This window comes from Rhagoletis pomonella, unplaced genomic scaffold (genome assembly GCF_013731165.1).
Source record: "Rhagoletis pomonella isolate Grant_MI unplaced genomic scaffold, Rhpom_1.0 Rhpom_scaffold_00004, whole genome shotgun sequence".
Taxonomy (NCBI): domain Eukaryota; kingdom Metazoa; phylum Arthropoda; class Insecta; order Diptera; family Tephritidae; genus Rhagoletis; species Rhagoletis pomonella.
This window is the reverse complement of record NW_023458558.1, coordinates 11,136,265-11,147,576: the sequence shown is the minus strand read 5'-3', so window position 1 is coordinate 11,147,576 and position 11,312 is coordinate 11,136,265.

Sequence of the window (11,312 nt, the reverse complement as noted above, 5' to 3'; positions counted from 1 at the left end):
TCTCGTTACATTACACTTGTTTTGGGCACTTAGCCCTACATAACACCGCCGACAACCGCCCGTCGATATGTATCTAAATAGTACAGAACACATGTCTGCTGCCAAACTGTTCGTACGCTGTACGCCTGCCGCTTTGTATATTTTACCGCCACTCGCTTTTCAAAAGCAAAACAATAAATTCTAAAACTAAGAAGAAAAAAATTGCAAATCAAGCAAAATTTTTCCGCACATCTGCCTGCCGTCAGCCACTTGGTTATCGCCGTCAGTACGTCCCTTTGCATTGTCTATGTATTTAGTTGGCGCTGCTCACAACTTTCGCTTGACCGCTTGGCTGTTTTGTCAGTATGCCATCGCGTCTCTCCCTCCGCCTGTCTGCCGATAATTTTTCATTATTTTGCCCTACAGCAAAATTACGGTTTTTATTAGGCGCTCATTAGCATTTCTTATAGCTCAGTACAAATCGTGCCTCAAGCAGCGACTGTTGCATTTAGCATTCGAGAGTAGAGCAAAATTGGCGGGGCTTGATTTTAGCTGATTAGGCTACTGTTAAAATGGCGTGTTGTGTTGTGCATTTTAAAGCTGAGAAGTGATAAGAATGCTATTAAAAATTTCCTATAAAATTTTATTTGAATTAGCAAATGCAAACTAAATTACCAAGTCATAGTGATTTCCTTTTCAGAGCATGTATGTATGTACATATGTGCAATAGCGTCGAAAATAGCTTGGAAATAATTGAAGCAAATATGCTTATGTTGCAGAAATTATTCTACGGAATATCTACATAAAATGCTGTTTCTATTTGTGTCTTGTTAATATGTATGCATGCATATATGCATCCCGTTATGAGCATAGCGAGAGGATGCTATGCTCTGTGTATATATGAATACTTGGCGAGTGCAAGTTGCTAACTAATATGTGCTGGAAATATTCCATTCTGCTGGGACCGTAATCGAATGCTGCTATGAATCTAAAATCCTGCATCTCTAATCTACTTATTTAGTAGGTATACACGCCGTTGATATTATTGTTGAAACACAAATTTTCTTGATTCATTTTGGAAGGAATTTCCGTCATCCTTTGTAAATTTTGGTTAGGCACTTTCTTATAAACTTGATTCAATGTTTCCTAATAGGGAAGAAAGTACGTTCCCTACGTTCATAACTATTAGTATGAGTTTTCGAAAAACTGGAAAAAAATGTGGTTTGGAGATGTTGGATACCTGACCACAGTGCGGTAAGCTGGAGGAAAACTAGAACGTGGATTTTAAGGGAGCCGATGAGTTCCGCGATTTTAATGGAGAACCTTCCGATGAGTTCCGCTCCCTTGAGTTACCAGAGATACGAGACATGATACTGCTGCACATTTCCGTGTAACCAAAGCGCTGGTGATGCGCTCTTCGCATCATCGACCGCGAGTTGCACTGCCCTCTCTGAAGGCCAGAAAGAGTGGTCAGGTGCCAAAGGACCAAAGGATTTTAGGCTTATCAGTAGTCTTTATTTGTTTTAGCTGAAGACACTGGACAAACTAATTGATCTGCACATTAAATGCATTGCACATTTAATGGGGTGCCATAGACTCAAGGGTCTCGAGCAGGTCCAACTGAGTCCATACATCGGTTCCGGTCCCAAAAGTACAGACAATGAGCCTTCCCTAGCCAATTCGTCGGCAACCTTTTCACCTTCGTTCCCGCAGTGTCCTGGTATCCAGAATTACAATACCGTGTTCCTTGCTGCCAAAAACCGGAGAGCGTCAAAGCATATTTGGCCCTATGATCTGTCTGTGTATCAGTAAACATATTTATCTGCGTTCCAATTCAGCTAAACCATTTACGCAGTCAGGCAGCGCACAGTGTCGCGATTCCATAGATATAAGCTGCGACCAATAATAGTTATCCTGGTCCGATTTCACTATAATTCGTTATAGGCCCCTCATTTACTGTAGAAAGAAGAAATTTAATATATAGCGAAAATTGTCCAATTGCCACACCCTCTACGCTAGTGGGCTTGATGATTAAAAGAGTTCAGATTTTAATGAAATTTGGGGTGTAAGATTTTTTATCTCAAAAGGTCAAAATATGAATTTGGTGGAGATCGAACTACAGACACGCCCACCACATATAAAAATCTTTGAGTGATAAAAACATCCAAAAAATCGTAATGAAAAATTCTTTTATTTGAATTCTGGACAACGCTGAAAAGGTGTAATTACTTCTATTAATGCAGGCCCATGCAGCTAATATTTCTGCCAAATAAAAATCCGAAATGATTTTTAGTGTTTTTTTTTTTAATCTCCACTAAAGTTGTGTTTCTCGATTTTACGTTGATTTTTATTTGACTTTGATTCCATGTGATCAGAGAGGTGCCCTTATTTTTGATATTGTCAGAACAGAAATATTCCGTGCTTTTTCAAATTGGTTCAGATTAAAAATGGGTTTAATGAATGTTACTTTGACAGCTTATAACTCCCATAGTTTTCATTATTTTTATCTAAAATTTTAAATGTTTCTTAGTTAGACCTTTGTCAATTAAACCCTTTACACAGATTTCGTGTTTTGTAACTTTTGATTTTGGTATTTTTGGCCGAACTCGCGACACTGTGCATTCACACCTCGCAAGGATAACAGAGGGTAGATTTCTGGACCTCCTATACGATATGAACCAAACGATAATCGCTCCGCTAAGCGTATTGATGATGCTCTTAAAATTGGTCGAAGACTGGCTGACCTACTTTTAATGTGTAACATAATATACAGTATCGGTCATATCTATAGCACGCCATTTCAAAGTGATATTGTGTGCCCCCTATGTTTATTTATTTATTTTTAAGAATTTTCAATTAAAATACAGTCCTTTCTCTAATAAACCCCATATAAACCAAAGTTTAATAATTTGTAGAAAACTTCAAAAAAGTGCAACAAATTTTCATCAAGTTTCAAACTTTTTTCTCGGAAGTGTTAGAATTTTTTCGAGTACACAGTTTTTTAGCCACTGCAATTTTAGTCTGATAATGTGCAAATGTCAAGTGGCTACGAATTACCGTTAATTTTTTAGAATTTTTTTTGTCGTATTGGCTTCCATATAATGAATAAACTCAATTTATTTGTATATGGAAGAAATCCGCAACACCTTTGGCGAAAAAAATTCTAAAAAATCAACGGTAACTTTTAGCAACTTGAAACTTGCACATTATCAGACTAAAATTGGTTGGGCTATAAAACTGTGTATTCAGAAAAATTCAAACACTTCTGAGAAAAAAGTTTGAAATTTAGGTGAAAATTTCTTGCACTTTTTTTAAGTTTTCTACAAATTGTTAAACTTGTTTTTATATGGGGTTTGTTAGAGAAAGAACTGTATTTTAATTGAAAATTCTCAAAAATAAATAAATAAACATTAGTTGCACACAATATCACTTTGAAATGGCGTGCTATAGATATGACCGATACTGTACATATATGTGCGTGCGGTAAACTGGACGAAAATTATGTCTGACCCGGAATGTATTATATACGCCGAGTCTAATAACTGGGCATCGATGAACGAACGAGTCACCGGCAGATGGACATCGAATTACTGATATTTTCTTACTTGTGGATTTCTTGAGTGTGAAGATTAGGCATAGTGGGAATTTATGAAATATTTCGTGTACACCTGTTCGTATTTGAAGGAATGATGTATGTAAGGCGGCTGTTTACTCGTCCTTTATATGCGCACCACTGTTATATTCATACATCCATATTTATGTCTACAAATTCCGCAAGCTTGCCCGCCAAAATACCATTAATTCATTCAAGTCAACCGTTTAGCTGCTTTTTTTTTTATAGCGCGACCATATTTTATTTCTAAACTCTCGGGAATGTGTAGATACATACCACAGCGCAAAAAGAGTTCACGGCATCATGTAATTGCGAGTTTCCCCTTGCCTCCGTCACTTTTGCTATGCTTCAAATATTTATTGCGGCTACCATTTCGGGTGTGTCTTTTCAATTATTTTATACATTTCTTTGGCATCTGAATGACTTTGTGTTTAACTCAAATGAAAATGAAAAAAAAAGCTCTTCAATTTGTTTTCAAAACAAACCAAATCAAAACAAAATAAGGCAGAGAGCGAAAAGCAGCAGACAACCAAATGAACGCAAGAAAAAAATAAACTAAAATAAAAAGAAAACTTCACAAAAGTCAAGTCAGCTGTCCAAGTAGAAGAAGACGCAAAGAGCGTATTCAGCAATTCAGCGCATGCTGTGTCAATTGTCTACAGGAGTCTCTCTGCCAACGGAACCTTATAAAAGCAAAAGCTTATGACTGCAAATTTTACTTAAAAAAAAAAATAGAATAGTTCCTGCTTTCAAAACCGCAGCGCTGCCTCCATTGCATTATACGCATCAACTCCTTTATCCGCATTAACTATTAGCCGCCAGCACGTTTGCAACTCATGCAATTTAAATGATTTTAGCTCATATTGTGCATCGATTGTTATTTTTTCACAACTACAGTCAAATCTTAATAATTACAACGCTTTTTATTCAAATTTTCTTTAGCTTTGATCGTTCATCACGCCGTCGCAAGGAACGATCCAAACGTTCACACCGTAAGTCACCCACATCGGGTAGGCGTGCCCATAAATATCGTTACAGAGATGAGACCTCCAATTCGAGCTCACGCCGGCGCCATCGGGACCGTGCCAAGGGCGCTGATGAGCGTGATGCGGGGCGTAATAATCGGCGCTCACATTCTAAGGTAAAAACTTTTCATATTATATGCAGGGACAAAAAAAAAAAAAAAAAAACTAATGATAATAATAATCGAAAGAACCGAACAGCTAATCATAATTACATAATGAAACTAAATACATACATAAATTTTTGTGTAAATTACTTTAAAACTTTGGGACAGTACAAAAACGTAAATTATAAACTCTTGAATTAAAAATTGTATGTAGTACTTGCGTACATATTTTTGCAAGTTTTGTATCACAAAAAACACAAAAACGGCAAGAAATACGTATAGAGTATTTTTTTTTTTACTAAAAAAAAGTAGTAAATTTACTAACTTATTTTATTTTTTATTACTATACTATTCTATATATCGTATAGGTTTTACTTTACGTTATGCTTATGTATGGAGCAGTTAAGGTACTTATGTATGTATATATTTTTTATATATTTATAACTTTTGAAATAAGGATTGCATAGATTTAATTAGAACTTTAATTGAAATTTCATAGTTATCTAACTTAACTTGCTTTGAGGCGCGTAAAATTGTGTTGTCCTAACACTGTTTCATCACCACTTGAAACTTTGATTCTTATTCACATTTAAAATTAAGTGGTTAAATTACAGAGAGAGAAATATTGAAATTTTTTTACACTAATTAAATTTAAGTGGGTCCCGAATAGCTGGAAATCGAGAGCGTGTCAAGTCAGACGCGTACGTGGATTACTGGAACTTTTCAATTCCCTATTCCCCTGATATTGTAAAAAAGTTCGTTTTATTTTGAACCAGACAGGTTTTTAACATCAATTGTCTTATATTTGGAGCTGAGCACATATTTTCACGTCATAATTTGATTGAATTCACTTGTCGAAAGCGTTAGTGGTTCATAAGCTAATACTAGAAACATTGACAGCACTGATCCCCAACTGAGGTTCAAGTTTCTTGGAAATTTATGATATTTGCCTTTGGGTTTCATATGCCAACACATACATATAAGAAAATGTCTGCTATAAGCTGGTCAAAACTCTGTACCTATACTCTTTAGTCAAATTTCCACCAGGCATTGAGATGTCAAAAATTACGGAAAATTTCCTAACGGTTGCATGAGAAAGCAGACCTTTTGGTTTTTACTTTTAACGTAGTTATACCGCTTTTTTAATGCTCAAATTTGACATACAATTCTTTAGTCGTTAAATGCCTAGTGGAAATCGGGCATAAATAATTTTTAAATGCTTCAATTTTTACATTAAAATTTTTTGTCGTTTAATGCCTAGTGGAAATCCGGTATTAGGGAGTTTTAAAATTTTTCCGTCATCTAAATAGTGGAAACACGTTATTACGAATAATATAAACAATTTTGTCAAGCATCCATGTCCCATATCGTTTTGAGATTATCAGTCCTTTACTCAGTCGCAGGAGTCACAAATCTGATATTTGATCAAATTTTTGTAATGTAGATTGGTTTGAAATTTCTTTAAGAAACCTCTTATTCCGAGGCTAGAGCCTTGCTTTCAGAGGTGTTCCTTAAAAGTTCCTGTTAAAAATAAATATTTTTTGTACCGTGTCTCCACTCGGCATTGATGTGAATGACAAGTCATGTATCCCATAAAAAATGCATGTGAAAAAGTACTTAACGGCTAGAGATATGTACATATGTACTCTTAATGACGTAATGGCACATGTATTTTTTTATTTATAAAATAGCATTAAGTTCATTAGTATTGAGAATACGCTGTTTTCAAGACAAGTTCTCCATCTAGGCTAGGATAGAGGGCCGTTTCCGTGAGTGGAAGCACACTTACACAATGTTTGGGCTGTCCATTTGGGTGCGCTTAATGAGGGGAAGGGCAAAGACGCAGGGAAGCAGGAAGGAAGAGGATTACAAAAGGGGAAAGCAAGGAGGAAGGAACAGAGCGTTGACACCTATGGCTTCTTATAAGAAAAACACATCGTGCTCACCACGAAGCTCCTCAAACGACTGATATCCATTCCCGAATGCTAATCGGTAGTATGGAAAAAGTGCGACCAAAGATGCTTAAACCTAGGGTTCGCAAAAACAGGGCACCAGAGTAGCAGGTGTTGAGATGATTCCACCTGGGACAGTAGGGGCCATCGAAGATACTAAGTGCTTACCTATCACGCAATAACCAGTTAAAATTCCCACCACTAGCGAGCTGTGTAACTTGCTTAGTCCCAAGACCTCCCTGGACCGCCTACGGTCTACTCGTGGCCAGAAGGATTTTGCCACCTTGCATTCCAAGGCCTTCGCCCAGTGCCCGCCGAGCTGATCAAACGCCTATCTGTCCAGACGAAGATCTCGCGAGATCAGGGGAGAACCCTGACCAGCTCGGGGGAGCAGTTCCACAAGGGTTCCCTGTCTTGCCAGCTCATTGGGCATGCAGTTTCCTGGGGTTTCACTGTGACCTGCAACCCAAATAAGCTTAATAGCTTAATAATCCGATGCGGTGGATAGGGAGGGGTCGAGTAATCCCTCATCGTTCTCGACTGCGCGACTGTCGGAATAGATATTCACCTCCTTGAAAGGCATTACATTAGTGAGCAACCAATTCGAAGCCGCTCCTCTGCGTGGAAAACGCTCCATCTAATTAAATTATAATTTTTTCTATGGTTTGCGTTAATTTTTTATAATGATTTTTTTTTTTTTTATTTCTTTAAATCACCCAAATAAAGCACCCTTTACTACTTGCTTATTCGTTCATTACCTCAGCGTTCATGCTCTAACGTCATATCTGGTATGCTTCCTCACACCTTCAAGACGGTGTTTGTCTCACACCTGTAATGTAATGTGCGATTGCTCATAGCATACGGAAGCAAATTAGTAATTGATTGAAACAACAACAGCAATAAATCAATAAAAAAAATTAAAAATAAATACAAATTACTTGCCAAATTGATTGGTATCTGCAATGTGACTGATGACTGACTATACCTACACACGCTCACAAACTTATTTACACTCGCACTTGGCCATTTAACGCGTTGTAATCTTCATTGTTGCACGTCCGTCCTCCTTGGCTTGTTTTCTACATTACATATTTGCCCATTGCTTTTCAGTATAGATTTTGCATTTAGACAATTAAGTAGTACACGTTTCAAAGATTTTGCTGCTTTTTCTTCATCGATCGGCTGCATAATTCTTCCGACTCCATTCGCTAAATAAATACTAAAAGTATGTTATTCTTCAAGCGCTATCTCGAGAAGTCACAGCTAGTTGCGCAAAACTTCATTGAGGCCAACAATAGTGTGCCCTGTTATGTGAAAATGCGTGAGCTGCCACCACCCAGGAAACTCGATCTGGTGCACGATCTGGTGGCGTTGTGTGCAATGCCTTTCGCCATGTACACCTGCGATTGGATTGTGGATGAGTATTTCATAGATCACGACGATGATTACCTTGTAAGCTGCACACAAGCTCGCTAATTTTGTGTGTGTGTGTGTGTGTGTGTGTGTATTAGCCTGAAAAGCGAAAAATAAACTTTGCAACTTTACACATTAAACTTCATTGGCATGCGCCTGCATCATTTGCATTTGCTGTTGTTGTATGTATGTATGTATGTATGTACATATGCATAAAAGCTCATGTGTTCGTGCAACGTCCAGCGATTCGATTCTTTGCTGCTATGAATAATCGTGTGTAGGATAAATTAGCTTGATCGTCAATCTATTAGCGGGGATGGATCATTCTGGGCAATTGGACAATCTCGAGAATGGCTAATTTGCTTGCTTAATTAGTTTGTGTTGCACACTAATTTATTATTCATTAACTTTTTGCATATATTTTTGCTTTCAATTCATTGCATCCATTTTATTTTATGCTTCTTCATGCTTGCATACATTTAAAAGATTGCACGCTATGTTCTCGACATATGATGGCCTTTTTTCACTACTTCTATCCTATTCTTCTATTTTGCAATTTGGCAGTAATTACCTGCTTCAATTAAATTCGAGATTTTTTGCACTTTTCTAATCGCAAACTAGTCGCATTGCTGACGTCGTTGATAGCGCGTCGCCATAGTCGGCAATTGAATTTCTAGTATACAAACCCCCTTTATCATCGGTTTTGCAAAATTCATTTCTTTCGGCGACTAGAAAGAGTAGCAGCTGTACAGCGACGGCCGCACAATGCTTTCAAGCAAACATCGCCGCCATTGTCGTTGGAAGAGACCACCAACAATGGCACGTTCTCGTCACGCAGAGTGATCAAACGCTGCCGCAACAATTTCGATTTGGTTATAGAGTGTGACATATTGTTTGATAAGTTTTTGGGCGATTGGATTATTGATGAGTACTTTCTTGATCATGATAATGATTATCTGGTAAGTTGTAAATAGAAAAGGAAGAGAGATATAAAATTGTGTAAAAAAAGTGTGAAGCATGTCAAAAATTAAATGTGTGATTAACAACATTAAGCTCGTTAAGTCCCAGCGCACACAGGGTGCTTAAAGTTGAGCTGATAAGCGCTGAAAGAGCAAGCACAGCACCAGCATGATTCCTACATGAAGAGTGTTTTCATTAATATGAGTGCTTGCAGTAGCGAGCGAAAATGGATGAATAATGTGTATAAATTTTTGTTTGATATTTTTTTATAAAAATATGGTTCATAACAAAAACTGTATAAATCGCAATTTGAAACTTTATACATAACCTAGAAGAATTCCAAAAAATGTGTATCTAAATTTCGAGCTTTTTTATCAGAACTTTTAGACATTTTTTGGGTATGCTGTTAACAAGCTTATAAAATTCTAGTAAAAGTGCAAGTTTTAAGCGGCTGAAAAATCGCATTATTTAATTTTTTTTTTTGTTGACAGCGTTTTGCACTTTTTCCATATGAACATGAATTTTCTTATGGAAGAATATGCGCCAGACCGTAAAAGCCTTCAGCAAAAGAAAATTATTAATCCCTATACATCTGTATCGGATACCTTATCTAAGGGTTTCGTTATTTATAAAAATACCGTCGTTCTGGAAGCGTTATATCGGAATTTGAGATAGTTGAATGAAATGAAATGGAAGGTTCAGCAGACCAACAATGAAAGAATAAAAAGGATCTAAACTTAGTCTAAGATCCCCCATAAAAATTTTGTTGGGAAAATTAGATCAATTTCAAAATTAAAATATTTATAAAATACTCAACGTTATGTTCCAACTTAACGTCCACTTGAAAAGCAAAGCGTTGTTAACAAAGAGGACTTAGTTTTTCTTACAAATAAATAAATTAAATTTGCTTCAAAAACAGTTTAAGAACAAGCTACTTGAAAATTGTAAATGTATTCAATGTTGCAGACTGAGTAGAGAATACTTTTAGGTATCGATTTAGAAATCATATACATATGTATGTATATTAGGGTGATTTTTTCCGGCGACTTTTTTTTTACTCCCACCTCGAAATTTTGTGGGAAATGCTTAAAATGAATACCAAAAATAACCTATCATTGACTAAAACTATACCATAAAATGACTCTGAGCTATAGAATTTCGAAGAAAAACAATCAAAGTTTGCGTGTATTTTGAACGGGAAATTTTTACACGCCTTGGCCGAGCACTTAATATTCAGGGAACTTGTTTTTAGGTATATATTTCCAACAACATTTCGGGGTGGTAGTAAAAAAAAAAAAAAGCACCCCAATGTATATATTTATTAAACATTTGGAAATGATTTGTTTGCTTTTCCCTAGGCCCATCCATTTCAGGACCTATTGTAACTTTGCGTATACATGGGCCATATATAGTAAAACTTCGTTTTTAGTTTTTTCAAAAATCCTTAAAAAAATCCTGACGTCAGAGAGAAAAACTAAAAATATTTACAATATTTGGCCCATAGTTTCGGGAGTATATTGATTGTTTCGTGTGTTTCGAAGTTTTTTTTTGTTATTTTGTAGCACGGTGTTATCAGAGTAAATATATATGAGTGTGTAACTATTCTCATATCTCAAAGAAGTCAGACTCAGTCCTTCATAAGCTCAGACTAAGCCGCTAAAAATTTCATCGACTATTTTATCTTCTAGTAACCCATAGCTTATTTCATTAATTCAATAGCACGATAATTAAAAATAAAAATAATCAATTCTGTAATTACTAAATTTAAAATCAGCTGTGTCCTACTTTAACTTTTTTCCTTAGTTTCTCTTAAGATCATCATTTTCTCTCTTAGTTCGAAAAACTTTGAATAAATTTAGGCCATTTTAATTTCTTATCAAATCTACACGATTTTCTCTAATTGTGCTTTCCTATCGTAGTATACATATATGTATTAATGCTTTTTAATGCGTGAGAAAATTGTTCATTTTTCTTCTCTTAAGTTGAAGATCGCAGAGAGCTGCATTCCTTTTGCTGATAATAAATAACATTTCTATCTCTTATGCCTAATTCTGCTAAATCGATTCGAATTGTCGTCATAGTGAAAACTTTTAACTTTACATTTGCACTTGTTTATTTCGACTAAATATATGTATTGTATTCGGTTGTTTTCAAAACATTGCGCGCGCAACTTTTTCTCAACACCTCACACTATCAAATACATACATGAGCCATTTTTCGAAGAACGAATGCTGCGTTCTTATTGCGATTTTTCTCCTCTTTATCC